The sequence below is a fragment of the Pleurodeles waltl genome, chromosome 12, assembly GCF_031143425.1.
Source record: "Pleurodeles waltl isolate 20211129_DDA chromosome 12, aPleWal1.hap1.20221129, whole genome shotgun sequence".
In the NCBI taxonomy this organism is placed as follows: domain Eukaryota; kingdom Metazoa; phylum Chordata; class Amphibia; order Caudata; family Salamandridae; genus Pleurodeles; species Pleurodeles waltl.
In genome coordinates this window covers 623679705-623697634 of record NC_090451.1, presented here as the reverse complement: position 1 = coordinate 623697634, position 17930 = coordinate 623679705, and the positions used below count along the sequence as shown (strand labels likewise).

General features: G+C 42.8%; 1 protein-coding gene across 8 annotated transcripts in view; it reads right to left on the bottom strand.

The window, feature by feature from the left end:
- Positions 1-17930, bottom strand: part of PEA15 (proliferation and apoptosis adaptor protein 15) — a 447785-nt gene that overhangs the window by 149311 nt on the left and 280544 nt on the right. The window contains exon 1 of one of the 8 annotated variants that reach the window (XM_069217987.1): positions 3518-4255. The exons of the other annotated variants lie outside the window; for them this stretch is intronic. The gene's annotated coding sequence lies outside the window, so the exon portion shown is untranslated. Of the gene's footprint in view, positions 1-3517; positions 4256-17930 lie in introns of those variants that run through there. 8 annotated transcript variants of the gene reach the window in all.

Sequence of the window (17930 nt, the reverse complement as noted above, 5' to 3'; positions counted from 1 at the left end):
ATTGCCTGTGAAGAATTCACATTTTCACAAGCTTTCCTTCTGTGAATATTTTAAGAAAACAATTGTAGGTCATGCAGGATCTGCTAGGGCAGATGAGCACACTGCCCAACATGGCCCAGACTTGACACGAGCATGGAGACACTGCTTCCGAGTAGCACTCTGTGTCTAAATGCAGGATATGCTGAGATTCTTATGATTTGAATCTTCTTGCCATGTAGAATGCTTCAAGGGAACGAGGATAGATTAATGCATCTGGCACTGTGCAATCGTAGTCATACTATTGTTATTTATCTGTTTAAGGCAATGGTAATTATTATTTTTTCCTTTGTTGCCCAAAGGAGCCCCACCAAAATCGGTACGAAAAAAGATCAATACTTGGCTATGAAATTCAGTTGTTTTAGGTGGTACTTCCATTTTGGGTTAATGGCTCTATGTTCCCTCAAGCAAGTCTGAGAGGTCTCCCTTTTTTGTATTCAAACCTCCTTCACCAAGGCCTGAATACTGTGAATTCTAGCCTATATAGCAGATGCTGAAAAGGAGGGCTAACAGCCCTTGTCAAACCTCACACCTTCAGGCAGTCCTGCTTTTTAATCAGTGTTACCAGTTGAGAACATATCACTAGGACACAACTCTCTCAGACCTGATCTTTCCATCTCCTAATGATGGTTTTCAGCTGATTTGTTCTAATTAGTTCATATATATTAAATTACAACTACAAAATTAACTAATCTGTTAATTGAAAGCCTGCGACTGGAACTAAGGTGTTGTGTTGACATGTCAGAGGAAGCCCAGGTAACTATATTCAAAATTGCTTTAAATTATTGGGACCTGTAATTTTAGTTTTCTCTGTAGTAACTGTAACAGCAAACAATCACAACCTTCAATAGAGCAACAAATTAGAACAATGCATACATCCAACAAAGCACAAAGGCACCACCTATCTGAACCTCAGTCAGCCACAACACCACCCCCACCTTTCACAAAAACACGATATTCTACACTACAATAAAACACAACTCACTGAAACAACTCCTGTTGTTGGTGTGGTTGATCAAAGAGATGCTAAATAACAAGTATTTAACAAGACAGATACCATATTCTCAATTAACTTAGACACATGCTACAAGGTGATTGAGGCACATTTCAGTCCTTCAAGACAGTACGTATATGAATTGGTAAATACCTTCTTATACACACTTAACAATAACCTCTGTACCAAACAAATGACCAAGGGCCTGATTCTAACTTTGGAGGACGGTGTTAAACCGTCCCAAAAGTGGCGGATATACCACCTACCGTATTACGAGTCCATTATATCCTATGGAACTCGTAATACGGTAGGTGGTATATCCGCCACTTTTGGGACGGTTTAACACCGTCCTCCAAAGTTAGAATCAGGCCCCAAATGCCTAGACAGAAACAGGAAAGTAGCATATTACACGTCACACAACTGACTCAGCTCAAATACAAATGTGACTGCAGTCCATGACTGTATCCTTGAGAGATGGACATTCAACACCCACACTGCAACAATGTTGCAAGGTCATGCTAATATTAGAACACACTCTATACAAACATATTCTACTTTTCTGTAACAAAATATCATAGGTATGACGTTCAATGTGCCTGCTTGCAAACCTTTTTAAAACTGCTACACTAATTAAATGTGTCCCATACGATGCAGAAAAACAAGTTGATGGTGGAATACTTGAATTATTCTCAGCCACTGTCAATCGCTCAGGCCACATCACAATCCATCATTTTTTCCCCACAATACCACCTCAGTTTGGACCCAGCCAAATCCAAATCATCTTGACTCTGCTCCTCATGGAAACAGTCGAGCCCGAACTGCCTAGCCATGCGCTCCCTGAACTGGAACACAAGCAATTTAGGTAGCGGCGGTCCTTCGCTATGGCGAAGGAGTGTGCCCCCTGGCCAAGCGCCAGGAGATGAAAAATGAAGTGATAGTACCACTATTGTTTCATTTTTCATCTGCTGGCTCAGCCAGCAGTACAGAGATGGTGCTGGGCCTAGGGAGATTGGGGTGGGGGTTGGGGGTAGAGGAGGGGAGAGTGCACCTAAGTGCGCAAGTGTGTTTAGCTGTCTGTCTCAGGCTGGCCAAACACACCTGCGCACTTAGGTTTCCCTAGACCGGCTGGGTACACAGCCGGACTGGAGAAACTGCACAGACCCCAAGTTTGTGTCTGAGCGGCAGTGACTGCCGCTCAGACCAATCCCGGTGCTGCTTTCATGCCATATTTGGCATGAAAGCAGCACCAGGATTGCTGGGGAGCCTGTGGAGGGAAGATGAGCGCGAGGCTGCAGGAGACAGACGGCAGTAAGGCAAGGGGGAAGGAGACGGAAACGGTAGGAAAGTAAGTTTCTTTAATTTTATTCCCCACCCCTCCCCTTGAGATTTGCAGTGGCCGCTGCTAAATTTAGGACCAGTTTTCCCCAAGTTAGGCCACAGCTGAGATTAATTCAAGCATTCCATCATTTTGTTGTTCTGCCATAGGATTATGACAACTGTGTTAGTGTTATCACATAACTCCATGTGAGTAACACCCTCATTTTCGATAGGAGATTAATTTAACAAATCAGTGTATTCTCAGAGTTGTGGTGAGGTTGGACTGAATTGGCCTTACACATCTGCACACAATGGTTTGTAAAATGAAAACTGGACCAAATAAAGTGTATCATGGTGATGTGGATTATCTAGTATGCCCAAATTACCCATTCCAGATGGCACTTTTATAATCCAAGGGCGTCCAACGTAGGCCCAGGAGGAGCTGTTCAATACAAGAGTATAAGAGGAAAAAAAAAATCAGATTATGTAAATTAGTTCAGTTTAGATGAACTGTATGTAAATGTATCCTTTGCGAAATTTTGAAAATACATCATTGATCATCTTCTTCTGGTTAGAGGTACTATGTGGCTCCATTTCACAAAGACACCACTCCTTCCTTTGACTTTGTTTTACAGCTCATTGCGGTCAGGTGTGTTGGTTCAATTGGTGCAATAAAAATGAACAAAGACTAACTCCCAGAATACATTGCTCTGTAAAAAGAAAGTTCAGGAATGGGAATTTGAAATCACGCCATAATCTGTGCTTTAACAACTGGCTTAGTAATAGAGTTGGCAATTTACTTTATGTCAGGAGGAGAAGTCAATGCACTCAGCCCTTTGCTTTCCTGCGACATAGCTATCAGGAGGGGCAGTCACACTGGGACCCAAAGTGTTAAGAGCTCACTGGACCCATATTATGACTGTCTTTAACAAATGAATCCAGGCCTAGCTGACGTTAGTGCCGGTGGCACCGTCGCAACGCCAGTGGGAATTTGCTTCTACAACACTGAGCAGAGCTCCTACCTTTTTTATGTCTGGGCTTAAGTAACTTATCCAGTTGAGATTTGTGCTTTGCATTGTAGGACATATAGCCACGTTCTTCCCGTATTAAACTGGGACTACAGGCCCCACACAGAAAAACACCCAGACTCCATCAGCTGCGTACACGTACCTGGAAAACATTAGTGCTGCGTTATCTGCAGGTGTCCAGGAAGGCGCGAAAGGCATTGTTGTGTTTTAAGTCCAGAACAGGATAGAGCTTTCCTTAAATTGAGTGACATTTTGAGTATTCGGTATTTCACCTGGCAAGGCGCGATATGTCAAGCAGTATACAAAAGGCCAGTTGTTATTGTGTTTATCGTTGCAGGCACACACAGAAAGCGGAAAGAAAACAGCTCCTCTGCGACCCGACAGCCATTGCGCCTGGCGGCTCTGGCCTGATGTTCATCGGGGCTGACAGAGTGCAGCTCGAGCGCCGGGGTAGCGAGGCGAGCATTATCCGAGCACAGCTCAGCATCCTCGCGGTGCAGGCGTCCGGCGGCCTGGAGGGTCCCCGCCCCGGGGAGCAGGCGGTGTCGGGACACGTCGGCCAGCGACACGGCATTTCTCAACCATATTTTACCACAGAAATAAATATATGAATAAAAATGCGCCCATCAGATCTTAAAGCACGCCAGCACAGCCAAGCGTTCAACATTACCAAGCAGCTTCATTTCAAGGAGTTAATGGCACGCGACGTCTCATTACTAAATGCATAAGTAACCCAGAACGCTTCAGCGCTGATGCTGGCTCCAGTGAACCAAACAACGTCAGCTGTATTGCGGGTGAAGCTTCTCGGGGAATATAAAATCGCTCACGCAAAATGGATTGAGCGAAGTGGGCCTGACGTGTGCTTACTCTACATCCAACATCACCAATCGTAAAATCTGTGACTGGCGTCTGCGTGCAGTTATACTGCACGGTGATGTCACGTGCCGTGACATCATCGCGCCAAAGCGCAGCGTCAGAGGGCCAACACAATCACGCCCCTTCTAGGGTCTCCTCGCCTTGTCTCATAATGTTAGGCTGGAACATCTCATCAACCCCCGATAATTTCTTTTACCTTAGCATTGGGGGGGCGGGGGGGTTGAAAGAGCTCCAAGGTACCTTATGCAAAGTGTCACTGTAAGTGTGGGACGACCACAGTCAACCCTTTTCACCAACAGCATGTCTGGAGCCATACATTTAATGTGCAACAACATTTCTAGTAAAATCGCCCTTAGAAACACTATACTAGAAATTCAGTTAAGCAACTGTCGTTTGTGAAAGGAAATATTCGATCACTGATGACATGTCAATGGCAACCCTATTTACGCAGAAACCTTTTTTCCTTACTTTGGATGTTACTTCAAGTTCTAAGTTTGGTTTTAAAATTGATTTACTCCTCTACAGAAGTCAACAATATAACAATAAAATTTCAAAAGGTACAGGGTGTTATTTTTGTGCCAATAAAGGTGACACGTATTTATATGTTTATTAATTTATTTATAAAGAAAGAGCCACCACTCCAAAAGGAGCAGCTTGAGTATGCCAGAGGAGGAAACCTGAAAACAATTCAACTATGGTTCCCCGTATGTCAATTTTCTTGAAACGCATTAACATGACATTATGATCAGCCGTGTCAAATGGACTTGAAAGGACAATTAAGACCAATCCCACTGCAACCCCTTGGCAGGTTTGAAAAATGTTATTCTTCGAAGAGGGCTAGTGCTAGATTTCTGGTGCCCTAGCTTACAACGTAGATGACTTCATATCACAAGGGACGCATTGCACCAGTCCTCTACTTTTCTTTTCACAGATATTTGCCTCCATATGTTTTAATTCAACCAAAGTGAATCTGGACTACAACACCCAGAATGCATTAGGTTGTGGAATGGAAACCCATGGTGGTTCACAGCATCCTTGGTGACTAAGCCATTTAGTAACCTTCACATAGCTGTCAACTAACCCCATATCACTTGTGTTATGTTCAGACACTCTTGCGTTTTCAGATAACAGCATCCCTAAAGACTGTGACAACTAACCACACACCTTCGATGGAAGCAGTAAAACTTCAACTCCAGAAAATCTCAATGCTGGTACTTGATCGAAAGAACATCCATGTTAAAGTAAAGACCTTCCCCAAGAATGAACAGAGATTTTTGATAATGAATGGCACTGGTGCACAGCAGAAACACATTGATGGAAGACCACTGCGGCCTGCCCAGTGTGCCGGCTTTAATCACTCAAGCACTCCATCCTCTCCAGATTTACTCCTGTTTTTCAGCACTATTTTTAAGTTAGTGCTGCATCAAGACATTTTTCAGATCACTTTAACAAATCTGAAAAAAAGAGGGCCTTGGCATTTGTTTACCATTGATGCAGTCTTGTAGATTACATCATAATGTTAAGGACAGCATGGCACAGTGGCCTCAAGTAAAATAAGCATATTGTAATCTGTGGTAGAAGAAAGTTTGTAGGGCTGGGAAGGCAGTGAGGCAGCTATGGTTAGGTTGGAATGGCAGGCGAAGATGAGGTCTGGATGGAGGTGAAAGATGTTAGTGTGGAGTAGATGTTTGGTTGGTCCCTGCGTACTGGAAAATTAATGCCATTGTTGTCATTTCAAAGAAAGAGGTGGAAGCAGTGAATAAGTGAACCTGTATATGTGGGGTTTCATAAGGTTTGATATATGGGGTTTAGTATGAGTTAGAAATGGGATGAAAGTCATTATCATCTCATCCAATTTCTCATCTCAGTGCAAATGTATGAGAGGACTCACCTCACGTACAAGAAGGTTTGAAAGCGGAAGACTAGAACGTGGAGGAATGAAGATTACCTGATAGTTAGTGGAAAATTTTTAAGGTTGCCATGCAGTCAATAGTGAATTACTGTGGAGAGAAACTGCAAGCACCTGTGCTGGTCTGAAAGTTGCTAGCAAATCTCAGCCTTCTGAAGACTTAGCTGCTGTGGTAATGAGTTATATTCTGTTTAGCTTGTAGGGATGTAAATAAGGTGCGTGACTGATGGAATTCCAAAACAACAAAGGCGAAGGTGACTCAGTGGTGTTCTGAAGTGACTAGCTTGGGATAAATTAGGAGAGCAAAACTGCAACCTCAAGGTACACACAGGGTGCAGTGTTCTTGATACCATGACCTCCAACAAAGACCTATCCCGGAAACATAGAAAGGGCACCAAGACAACGGAAGCGCTATGAGACAATGCAAATGTTGAAATGTACTATATAAATACTGATAGCTTAATATTTTCATCATTTATTATATTTTTATGTAGTGTGAGTATTAAGACATGACGCCAGTGGGCATTAAGTGCCTTTACTGCAAAACTTAAGTAGTGAAGCAGCAACTCAGGACCATAGTCTTTAAACAAAATACCTCAGAGTGGATAACACAGTACAGTAACCAGCTAAGTGGACTATGATCATAAGAGATACCATAAAGGAACCTGCAGAGCTGCTCAAAGGTGCCAGCTTACTGAAACTCAAATGCCCGTCCCTCTTATACACTTCTTCATCTACCATACTGCTAAATGATGGGTCCCATAACACAATAACCTCGCCTCCAGGGTCAACACACACGGAATGGAAACACTTGCCACTTGGGTCAAAACACACTTCCAACCACACATCCTACATGGTATTGCAAACTACACATGTAGGCAAGTGTTTCAGAGCCCCACATAGGGGCATTAAGCGCTATATAAATGTACAACACAGTGTACTGTTCAGCAGCTCTACCTTTCATCAGAGCTCTCAAACCATAACACACATTCCAGCAGTGAGAGCTGTGTCGTGACTGCATGGTACTTGAGACACATCCACAAGACCAGAAACACTTAAAAACTCTAATACAATATAACAAACCTTTCTTGTTTTGAAGATACACATTGACAAACAGAAAAACAAAAGGACAACCAAAATACACAGGAAATGAAAAACACAAGCCACACCAGACAAGAACCTATAGGCAAAGTAAAATATATCCTTAGTAACTAAGAATAACCAGGGCAGGTCTGGCGTAACTGGCAGCCTAACAGTGACTGAAGGGCTGGTGTGACAGATCAGAATGTGAGCTGTTTTTTTCGCTGATTGTGGGCCTTTGTTATGGTCTGGTGGGCTGTTTTTTTACTGTTGACTTCCCTGATGTTACCACGAACAGTGCCTACAGTAAGCATAAATGCATGCAGAAACCCACACCTTTTAAAATACCTGTACAGCTGGTCTTTTACAAGTTTAAAACTGCATTGATTTGGAAACGTAGGCCACATAGTTAGCTTTCTGATTTGCTAATGGGGGTCAATTTTAATTTGGTTCCCGGACCTATTCTCTGTCCCAGCTCGACACTGAGCACAAAAGAGAAAAATTAACCTAACTTTGTACAACTAATAAACAAAATGTTACACGTGAGGCCTCCGACCACTAAAACAGCAGCTGAAAAATGAATAACATATCATTCTACCTTCAATGTGAGAAGAATATAACTTCATTGCTAGACTTTCATCCAATGGTGGCGTGTTTGATGTTAGCATCCTGGAAAATTCTACCATGATTGACAGTTTGAGCCTGTGGGTCACAATACTGATCGCATAGGGCCCATCACAGTGGTGCAACCACCGAACATGCTCTCATTTTAAGAGTGACGCAGTTTTGCATGCAACACTATCATTTGGACACCTGTTTTCGTATTAAGGTCACACATTCTGACCAGGTTACCACATGCACAGTGTGCTCATCGATGGTGCGCACATCATATCAGTGAACCCCAACAGCTTTACAGTTGACATTACATTGTGCTTTTCATTCAGGAGGTCTGCTCTCACCATCACCAAACCTCCTCAAACCATAAAACACACTATGGTCTGCTGAGGCTGACCTTGACAAAGCAAAACCAGCATTAGAAAAGCCAATAGGTTCAGCGTTGGTTACCAGCATTTTGTCATTTTCAATGCTTGTTTTGTCATGCAAACCTCTTGTTGAGCGAGCTGCTGGCCCCTTCTAATGTAGTAAATAATTTATCTTAAAGCAAAAATCTTTAGTCCCTGGCACTGAAAGGAAATACTTTGTGTACAGGTGTGCTGCTTGTGAAAGAGCAGAATGCCATGACTCTAGTGAAGTTACCTAATGTCGGCAGTGGGCCGATCCATGCCCACTGCCCATGCTCTAGTGAGAGTAAGAAAATGTGAATGACATCATAGCAGAGACCAGTGGTAGTGGTGCAGGGTAGGGGGAGGTGGGGACACAAGAAAGAAGAGAGAGAAGAGAGAGAAGAGAGAGAGAGAGAGATATAAAAATTACTTTTTTTAGTAAAATCAAAAGGTCTTGGTTAACGCCAGACCTAAAAAGATACATTGAATCAGGACTTCCCTGGGCTCTCTATTCCTTTATTCGTTGGCAAAAGAAAGACAACTGTACTTACATGCCTGTCACATGACAGAGCTGCAATGCAAAGTCACCGGAAGTCTCCTTTGTGACAAGAGGGACGAAGCAACACAGTAGACATTGTTGTTTACCATTGGTGTCCCTTTTACAATATCACCATGCCTTATCCAGCTCATCTGTTTACTGGGTCTGAAAGTGAGATCTGACATGTGGTGCCTTAGTACTGATGCATTTGTTGTTTTCCTGAATGGAGTGACTTAGTATTAGGCCCTCTCTCCCGTCTGTAGCCTATTTCTGACACTCTTCCTTGTTCATTCAATTGTTTCAGAGGTGATCAGTCCCCTTCCGAGCTCCGGCGAGACCTTTCATTTCTATGTCTGTTGATCTGTTTTTGTAGCGCTCAATACCGCCCTTGTTGACTGGTTCGGGAATATTGTCAGAAGCCTCCGATTGAAGCGGATAAACTGATATTTATGTGTAGCCAAAGGTCCTTGTCCCGGACTGAATGTGCGACTGATCCCCCACCTATCCTCCACAAAGCAATTCCACAAATCCAGGAAGTAGGTGCTGCCGCCTCTGTGACCCGAGGGGAGTCTCATCTGAGGAAGATCTCTCCCATTCATATCTGCGGCTCCGCACGAGCGCTGCAGGAATTGACAGTATTTATGTTTCCTCCCCCACACTGAGGATAGATCTGCCTGTTTTTTTGCAAATAAAATCAATTTCAGCACAGGCATGGGCAAGCAATATGGAAGCGAGCCTGGAGAATTCATGAAGACTAGCCTCCCAGCACAAGCTGTTTGGCAGGGAGGGATAGCTCAGGCTGGGATGCAAAGCTGCAGATATCACTGAGGCCTGATCACAAGTGGGCCATAAAATTCTGAACCCTGAGTAACTGAACTTCCAAATAAAACAGAGTGTACGGCACCTAGCAGTTATCAAGTGAGATAAACGCCACGCTTGAACAATTTCTCTTAGGTCAGTGTTGGCAGGTCAAACCTACTGAACTTTACTGGGAGAAAAATGCTTGACAGTTCAGGGGAGATGCAGAGTTTGGTGCAGTAGAGACTGAATGCCACATGTTCTGCCTCATTTTTAAATTTTGAGCTCCAATAGGAGCCATTTACTGGCGCTAGTAAATGTCACCCACAGCAGTGCCCATTTTTACCTCGCCTGGTACATATCCTGTTGGGGACATGGATTCCACAGGTGGAGAGCAGGCCCTTAAAGAGTTTACGATTTTCTGAAAGCCGATGAGCTCGGTGGATCAAAGCTCCCACAGATGTTCATGCGTGTGTGTGACCAAGGACCGAATCGCAACAAGGTTAGTTCTCATTCTTAATTTAACTCTGCCTCACTGGTTCAAACCTCTAGTCTCTCGGAGAAGTAATTTTATTTTAGTTAGCTTATTATTTTAGCACTGATGAGGTATCTGCACGAAACATTCCAAAATGGGATAAGGCTTGTTCAAATTGGTTGAGAAGATTTTACATTGTTTCTTACAATTTCTGTTGCCCTTTCACATTCCTACGGGAAGGGTTACTCACCAAAGCAGCAAAAACCACCACATTGACACCAAACTTTGATCGTATATCTGAGAGGTAGAATTGTCCCCCTCTAAGTGGTGAAAGAAACTATTCTTATCTTTCAAAAACTCAATTTATTGAATCATGAATCTGGATTCAGCAAGTGTAATACCTCTGCAGTTCAGTGGTCAGGCTTTCAGACTCATGACTTTCTAGCACAATGGTATGGTGGGCACAGTTACTGGGCACAGGGAGTGGCCAAAGGTCATTTATATGTGGTGCAGCAAAGCATGTGATGTCACTTCTGATGTCACCTGTGACATCAGAGGGAAGCATTATAGTATTATAGCATTAGCATTATAGTAGCTACCATCCATCCATCATGCTTTTTATACTTTAGTCTGCTACTCTAAGGTGAGCGAGTATGCCCAGATGTGTGTCTAGTGCACTCTACATCACTGGAACCAAGTTACACCATGCAGGTGAGCTCTAACTAGGGTGAAACCAGTCCTGGGTTGCTTGTGTTCTGTTTCAGAAAAGACCTGGCCTGGCAGTTCGGGCTGGACTCCTCCCATTGCAGCAGGGTCAATACTGATTTGCATGTGTCTGGGTCTAAAGTGAGGTGACATAGCCACTTGTAATTACTCGGGCCACCTCCCAGTACACCATTAATTTGCACACACAGATTAATTTAAGCATTCCATCCATCATTTTCTTGTATATTTTAGCATTGTTAAATCACATGTGCACATTGGCCTAAAAAGAAGCACACTTCAGTGCCAGGTCTGGTGGACCAATACTTTACTGTGCAATTATTTTTTTATTTTCTTTTTTTTGCCATCCTTGTGGATTTAGGCTGCTTTTCGGTGTTACAGTTGTTCAAAGTAATTAGTACCTTTTCTGCACCAAGAAGAATCATAACTTTTTGTGATGTGCATTAAACTTATAAAATGTATCCATATTTGTCCAAAGCACAGAGTACTCCCACTGCTCTATTAAAATGATATGCAATGGTTAGTTTTATATGTTTAAATTTAACTGCTCGTTGCAAGGATATGGTGACCACGTTTGGGTGGTGGTAAGTCTTCTATTTTTTTCTTCTTTTTATTTTTGTGGCACATGCTTGCAATAACAACAGCAACAAAAAAAGATATATATATATATATATATATATATATATATAACCATTGCACCACCTTGTCAAGACTTATTGACCTTGTCAATACATGTTTATAAGGCACATTCTGTTTGTTTATCCACACCAGAGATAAAGACCCATGTACAAGTTCTCCTGGAAAGACTATTTATTCTCTTCCTTTTGCAGATCCCCTGCGTAACCCAGGCTAACCCCAGTATCACGGCATGGTGGACACCACAGTGTCCTCCCAGTTGCCAGAAACCACCAAACCCCTGCCACATACATGTTAGAAATATAATCTGCCAGAATGGAAAATGTACATGAAAACTGATCAGTGGTATATGGTAACCTAAAGTGGTTCCTAAAACCTGGCCTGGTGTGCTGGGAGCTTAAATAATGATCAACATAAACAAACTTTCCAGGCACAAGACCCAAGATCGAGCATTAAGTTAGGTACATGGCATGCAACATGTCTGAAATACTCCCAACTCCTGCCTCCCTTTGCTGTATAACAAGCAGCCAGAGCTGCCGACCTTGGAGGTGGTGATCAGGTTTGAGTCTTGGTGTCAGCTCAACATCCTGTGTTTCTGGGCAAATCAGTTTGGGCCTGATTAAGAGTTCAGTGGAAAGGGTGCAGACGTTGAAACAGTCTCGGATACCCCAAACACCAACTTGGCGATCTGCCTGCTGAATTACGATGTTGACGGTTTGCTGAACGAGAGACCTCCGGAGTCCCGCCAACTCCACTGGCCATCGCCGACCGCCTTGACAGTGACACGGGGAAAGAAGCTGTCAGAGGGTGGTACAGACGAGGTTTCCGCCATCCAGATTACGAAGCTCCTTTCCGTTGCGCCCTCTGTGGCGGGGTGAACTCCTGCTTGGACATGGAGGAATTAAAGGGAATGGGATGCAAGCTCTCCCAATTCAACTATTAAACTTAAACTTAGTCTGTGCAGTAAGGTGTTTGGTGAAAACTACAGAACTGTGAAATATTTGAAGAGTGCCCTTTTACACCTCTCTAGCAGGAATATTTCTATTTTGCCAGACACGCTGAAAAACTTTGAACTGTGTTCCTGTTGTCAGGGCTAACTTTGGTTGCCAGTCAGGTCCTTGTTTTATCAATGTTTGTTTATCAAGTATCAAGCGTGTGCTGATCAAAAGTACAATACAGTTTGCTCGCCTTTGAAGCCAGAAGAGGAAAAGGCTTGTCTTCCTTGTAAGTGAGCATGTCAAATATATACGTTAAGTAGTATGTATCGTCCATGCGAGATGATACGTCGTTTTTTTTTTTAAATCAAAACTTTCCTCCCGCGTCTCTCACACGCTCATCAACTCGTAATTGCCCTTTAGGGAAATGGATAAAATTCCCGCTCGTGTTGTGCGTGTGCGGGCTACATTTAGCATCATAGCGTTTCAAGGCCCTTCGCGCCATGTCTCTTTTTCTCTTAATCACAGGCTCATATGCTGCGCAATTTCGCACTCTCTCTGCTCACAATTTCTTTGTCCCTTCCTATAGTGTGTTCTTTCTCACGCGTACACTTTCGTTTTCTCTATCCTCACCCACTTTACCCTGTCACACATCTGTCTCTCCTCTTCTTGTCATCCCCTGCTGTCAGAAACCCTCCCCCCTCTCGTCCCTCGTTGAGTCAGTCCTCCCTGCCTCCGCCCCACTCCCCTTGAAAGACATCTGTTCTCCCTGCATGGTCACTCTAAAAGCAGCCCCTCTAATATTATTCACCATGGTTGAAAATGTGGTTACCGGGGCAACCGTTCTTTTCTTAATTAAGCCCTTGAGTTTTGGGAACATGTATGTACTTACATGTACATGTATCCGAGAATACGGCGTGCGCGGATGTGTAAAGCCACTGAATCCTTCTGTTTCCTGACAGATTAAAGACACGGGGGACTGAACGTTCTATAATTTTATATCACACGAGTAGTTTTTGTTATTTTGATTTTTGACAGTATCACGTGTAAAAGATATGTTCCCAAACGTTACCAAACCCTCTTGATAATGTAACGAGTAGACAAACAAATACACAGAAGCGTCGAATTACGCAGTGGGTAACCGCTAGGCTTGATCATTTTTTCCTTTTATTTTACACTAACTGCCATCTGATTCGCACCATCCTATAAAGACCATTTCCGCGTCTCCCATCACCTCTCCGACTTTCTCACACAGATACATTCTCCCTCACACATTTCTTATTCGTTTGTCTCTTGTTCTCTCTCCCCCTTAGTTGTACTCTCCCTTTTTCCGTCACCCCGTACCGCTCTTTACTCCTTCCTCTCTTATGTACATCTTTGTTTCTCTCTCTCTCTCTCTCTCTGCCACACACTCTCTTCGGTTTTTATCTCTCTTTGCCTCTCTCTCTCTCTCTGTCTTCGGAAATTCAACGAGCCTTGATTAGTAGCGCAGCTTCCATTGTGGAAAGCGCCCTTGCAGCAAGTCTTGAATGCCAAAGAATTGTTCTAAAAACAGTCTTGGGAAAATCAGGATTTTGTTACTGATGGAGGAAGAAAGTTATCAGGATGGCCTGCTGGGCTCGACGGACCATGGTAGATAATAATGCTATGCACGAGATAGAGGGTCCTGAATTCAGATCACGAGTCCTTTGTAGATATGGTGTTGCACAGCAGCCTCTCAGTTCAATGATGATGTAAACAGGTGATCCAGGACTCTTTAAAATGTCAGGAAAGACTTGGCCGAAAGTCGAATGGAATTAGCTTTGCCATAATGTATATGGAACACAACAGCTAAACAGATTAAGGCTGTTGTAGTGGTTTCCAAAGTTTCGACCTTGCAGTTTAGGACAAAATGGTGGACCCATGTTGGATGGCCATTGCCTTGCTTAGTGTGGGTCTCACCAGACCCATCAGAAGGATCTTAATCTTGGCTGCGTCAGCCATAAATACAATCTCTGCATTTAGGATTGGATACTAGTTGATAATGCTATTTCCTCCCAAGGATTTCTAGTGCCCTACGTTAGTTTGAGTTCCATCTGGGTACAATCAGTATATACCTGAAAGTCTTGTTGGTGTCTCCTGATAATTGTGGCCAAAGGGGCATGAAGGCTTACAAGATGGAGAATGGTTTGGATAAGAAGATGGACAACTTTAACTAGTGTATCTGGAACAAAACAAAGGACTTGTGCCCGTTCTGTTGTGTGCTTCCTATACCTTGTCGGGGCTGGATGATGAATTGATGGGGAAAGATGTAAAATGAGACATTTTGAAGTCCGAGTACTGCTCTCTGGGCTGCGTTGCTGGAGACTAAAAGCTCTTTCTTTTTGTTGAGGATCATAGATATTCTATTTCACTTGTGCTGCAACCCTGATTGATTATCAGTCAACATAAGCATTCGCGCTGGGTTAGAGGTATAGTTGCTTAGATACTATATTCTTTAACACCTGGGCCATGCTGGACAGGCCTGGGATTTGTCTGCAAATAGCCACCGTGATTAATTTCTGCTGGTAGTGTGCATCGGAAGTCAAATTTGGGGGCCTGGACCAATTTTTTATCATTTGACTTTGACACTGATAAAGTCAAGCAAAGGCCGAAAAGTGACAAAAGAGAAACTTGTAAAAACAGTGAAAAAAATAAAAAGCAAATAAGAAAATACCCTTCAAGAATCAGATAAAGAGATAAAAAAATGTAGGATATAGCAGAAAGGGGGCAAGATGAAGAAGAATCAATATTTGGTGGCTTTATTTACAGGCAGCCTTGGCTTGGCAGTGCCCTGGCTCCTAAGAAAAACATTTAGGGCCGTATGTACGAACACTTTTTCCCATAGACACAGAATGGGTAAAAACCTTTGCTACATCTGGCCCTTAGTTCTGTACTTTTCTTTTTCTTTTTGGAAACTAAGCACTTGTTGGCTAGGTTCTTTGGATGAGATGTGGTTTTCTTTAACATGAATGTGGTGATAGCACATTCAAATTTTGATAGGTGTATTTTCCTATTTCCACAAAAATAATACAGACTGCCTAACAGTAATCATGCTGACTTCGGCCGGTTGTTAATTATGGGCCAGGCTTGAATTTCCTGGAGATAGATTGTTAGTGCTGTTAGAATACGTCTATCTGTTAGCTTGTGTACGCTCAGGAACAGCCACATTATTGATCTGATAGTGGTTTGCAAAATGTTTATAATTTCTGTTTGCGTAAATAAGTAATATTTTGGAAAAAATATTCAAAACTAGATAAAATTACATTAAATTAACCCGGCATTTAGCATTATATTTTAGTAGAAAATGTGTCCTCGTACCCATTTTGGACACAAGGATGCATTTATTGCTGGTACAACAGCACAAAAAAACACAAGTGCATGAAAAACATCCACTCAAAGTCTGTTCATTTCTGTTGCTACCATGACCCCTAGATATAATTTTTACCCCATCAAACTTCAAATTATGCGACATGGCATAATGGAGTAATTTTAGGAATTTTGCATTACAAGTTTAATGTGAAATTACAAGAATACACTGGCATGAGGAACGTTTCTTCCAGGCCTAGTATTTAGTAACTGCCTTATTTCTGCAACACTTTACTAATTAAATACTTTAATTTAGTATAATGCAATGAAGACTCTTAAAACTTTATGTTTTTTTGTAGCGGAACCAGGTGAGTACTTCCTAAATGTCATGGAACAATAATAAAAAGTGCAACTACATTTTTGTTACGATAACATGAAGTTAATAAGCGCTGTGCAGCTTTCCCAGTAAACCGATAAAGGACGGAATAAGAAGGGCAATACAGAAAATAGTCCACTGCGGATGATTTTGCCTAGCCCTATGATGTTTTGAACAGGAGAGATCATTAGTTACCTATGCCTGTATGTATGAACAGGGAGTGTGTGGTTCCTGTCTGCCTTATCTCCCCCTCCTTACTCCCGCCAAATACGGGTTCTGTTACCTGGGGTGGCCTCCACTAAGGACAGTGGTCCAGCAATATCCCCACCCAACTGGGTGAGGGCTAAACCAAGGGGCACACTCCCTTGTGGCACTTCCCAGCACTTCTTACCTGGTGACCTCGGAAAGGCTTCAGGCTTCAACGATCTTTTGCTTGAAAATAACCCAGCACGGTATATCCTGGAGGAGGAAAAAGTCAAATCGAGGTGGACTAAAAGTTGTTACCATGCCTTGCAATGAATTGAGTTAAGTCTCCAATCTCTGGCTAACTTCAAGAAACCAAAATCACTCAACTATGCTGGTGGAATAAGAATTTCCCTTGCTGTTCAATAGAGTCTGAGGTGGGTGAGTGTAGAAATTAGGAGTGCACCGACTACAGAAGGGGCTGTTGGGAGTCATGTGGTAGTCCATCTCGAGTTATGTGAGAGCCTGATGCGGATAATATTGTGGTCATTTAGGAGTATGCCAGGGTGTGTTGGGAGCTATGTAAACATATATAAACATCTATCGAAATCTATATTGGAATGTTTTGGGTTAGGGAGAAGGTCTATTGAAGGCATGAGGATTAGTCATGGAATATTTGCTAGTCTTTTGAGAAGCTATTTTTTGGTCTGCTGTGGTCTACATGAGTGACCATATTATCGACTCTGAAGACAGTTTCTCAATCTTTTGGGGTTATGGAAGTCTCAGTGGGAAACTGTGGAATCACCTATTAGGAGATTTGGAAGAGCCTTGTGCTTGATTGGAGAGTCAATTCTGTGAAATGGGAGAATCCTTTTGTGACTACACGGACGTCAGTTTTGGCCTAAGATAGAGTCAGTCAAACTTTGTGCGTAGGCTGTGCTTAGTATTATGAGGGTCTAGTGATGACCTCAAGAAGAATCTTGCGGCCTTTGTGAAGGCTGATAGAGATTCTGTCAAAAGTTGTGTGATGCTCTATTTATTGCTAAACTACAGTGTATTGACAATCTTGTGAGAGTATCTCGTGGGCTTTGAGGAGGACCTGTAGAGGTCTCTGTGAGGGACTGAGGAGGTATATGAGGAGTTTTAGGAATCTATTTTACAGTCTTTGTCGCAACGCAAGGCTCTTTTGAAGTTAAGAGGACTACGTGAAAGGCAGCAGTTATCTAAGTGATAGCCCGTTGTAAGCTACATGAAAACCTGTTGCAGGTTATGTGAGGGCATTTTGTGGCTATGTGGATGCCCTTTCTGTTTGAAATTTTACTCAATGCTCAAAATAAATAAACTAAAATAATTGTAAAATGATTGGTTATGGGAGGACGTTTTCTGGTTAAGTATACAATGGACATTGTATTTTATGACATGGCCATGTGTCTGCTAGGTGAGGTCCTTTTGTGTGGTACGCAAGGGCGTAGCCATCAATAGTTTAGGAAGAGCAGTAGCACCATAGACCACGAGTTTGCAGGCCCAGCTACACCTCAGTTATGGCTGTCCTTTACTAACCAACAACAGTGCTGGGGGCCCATTGCCTCGCTTGCTTTATGGTCATTGGCACCCTTGTTACAACACCGCTGATATATAAGGGCTACTGTATGCTATGCAACGGCATGCTGTGGATTCTGTAGGGGTATGATGTGG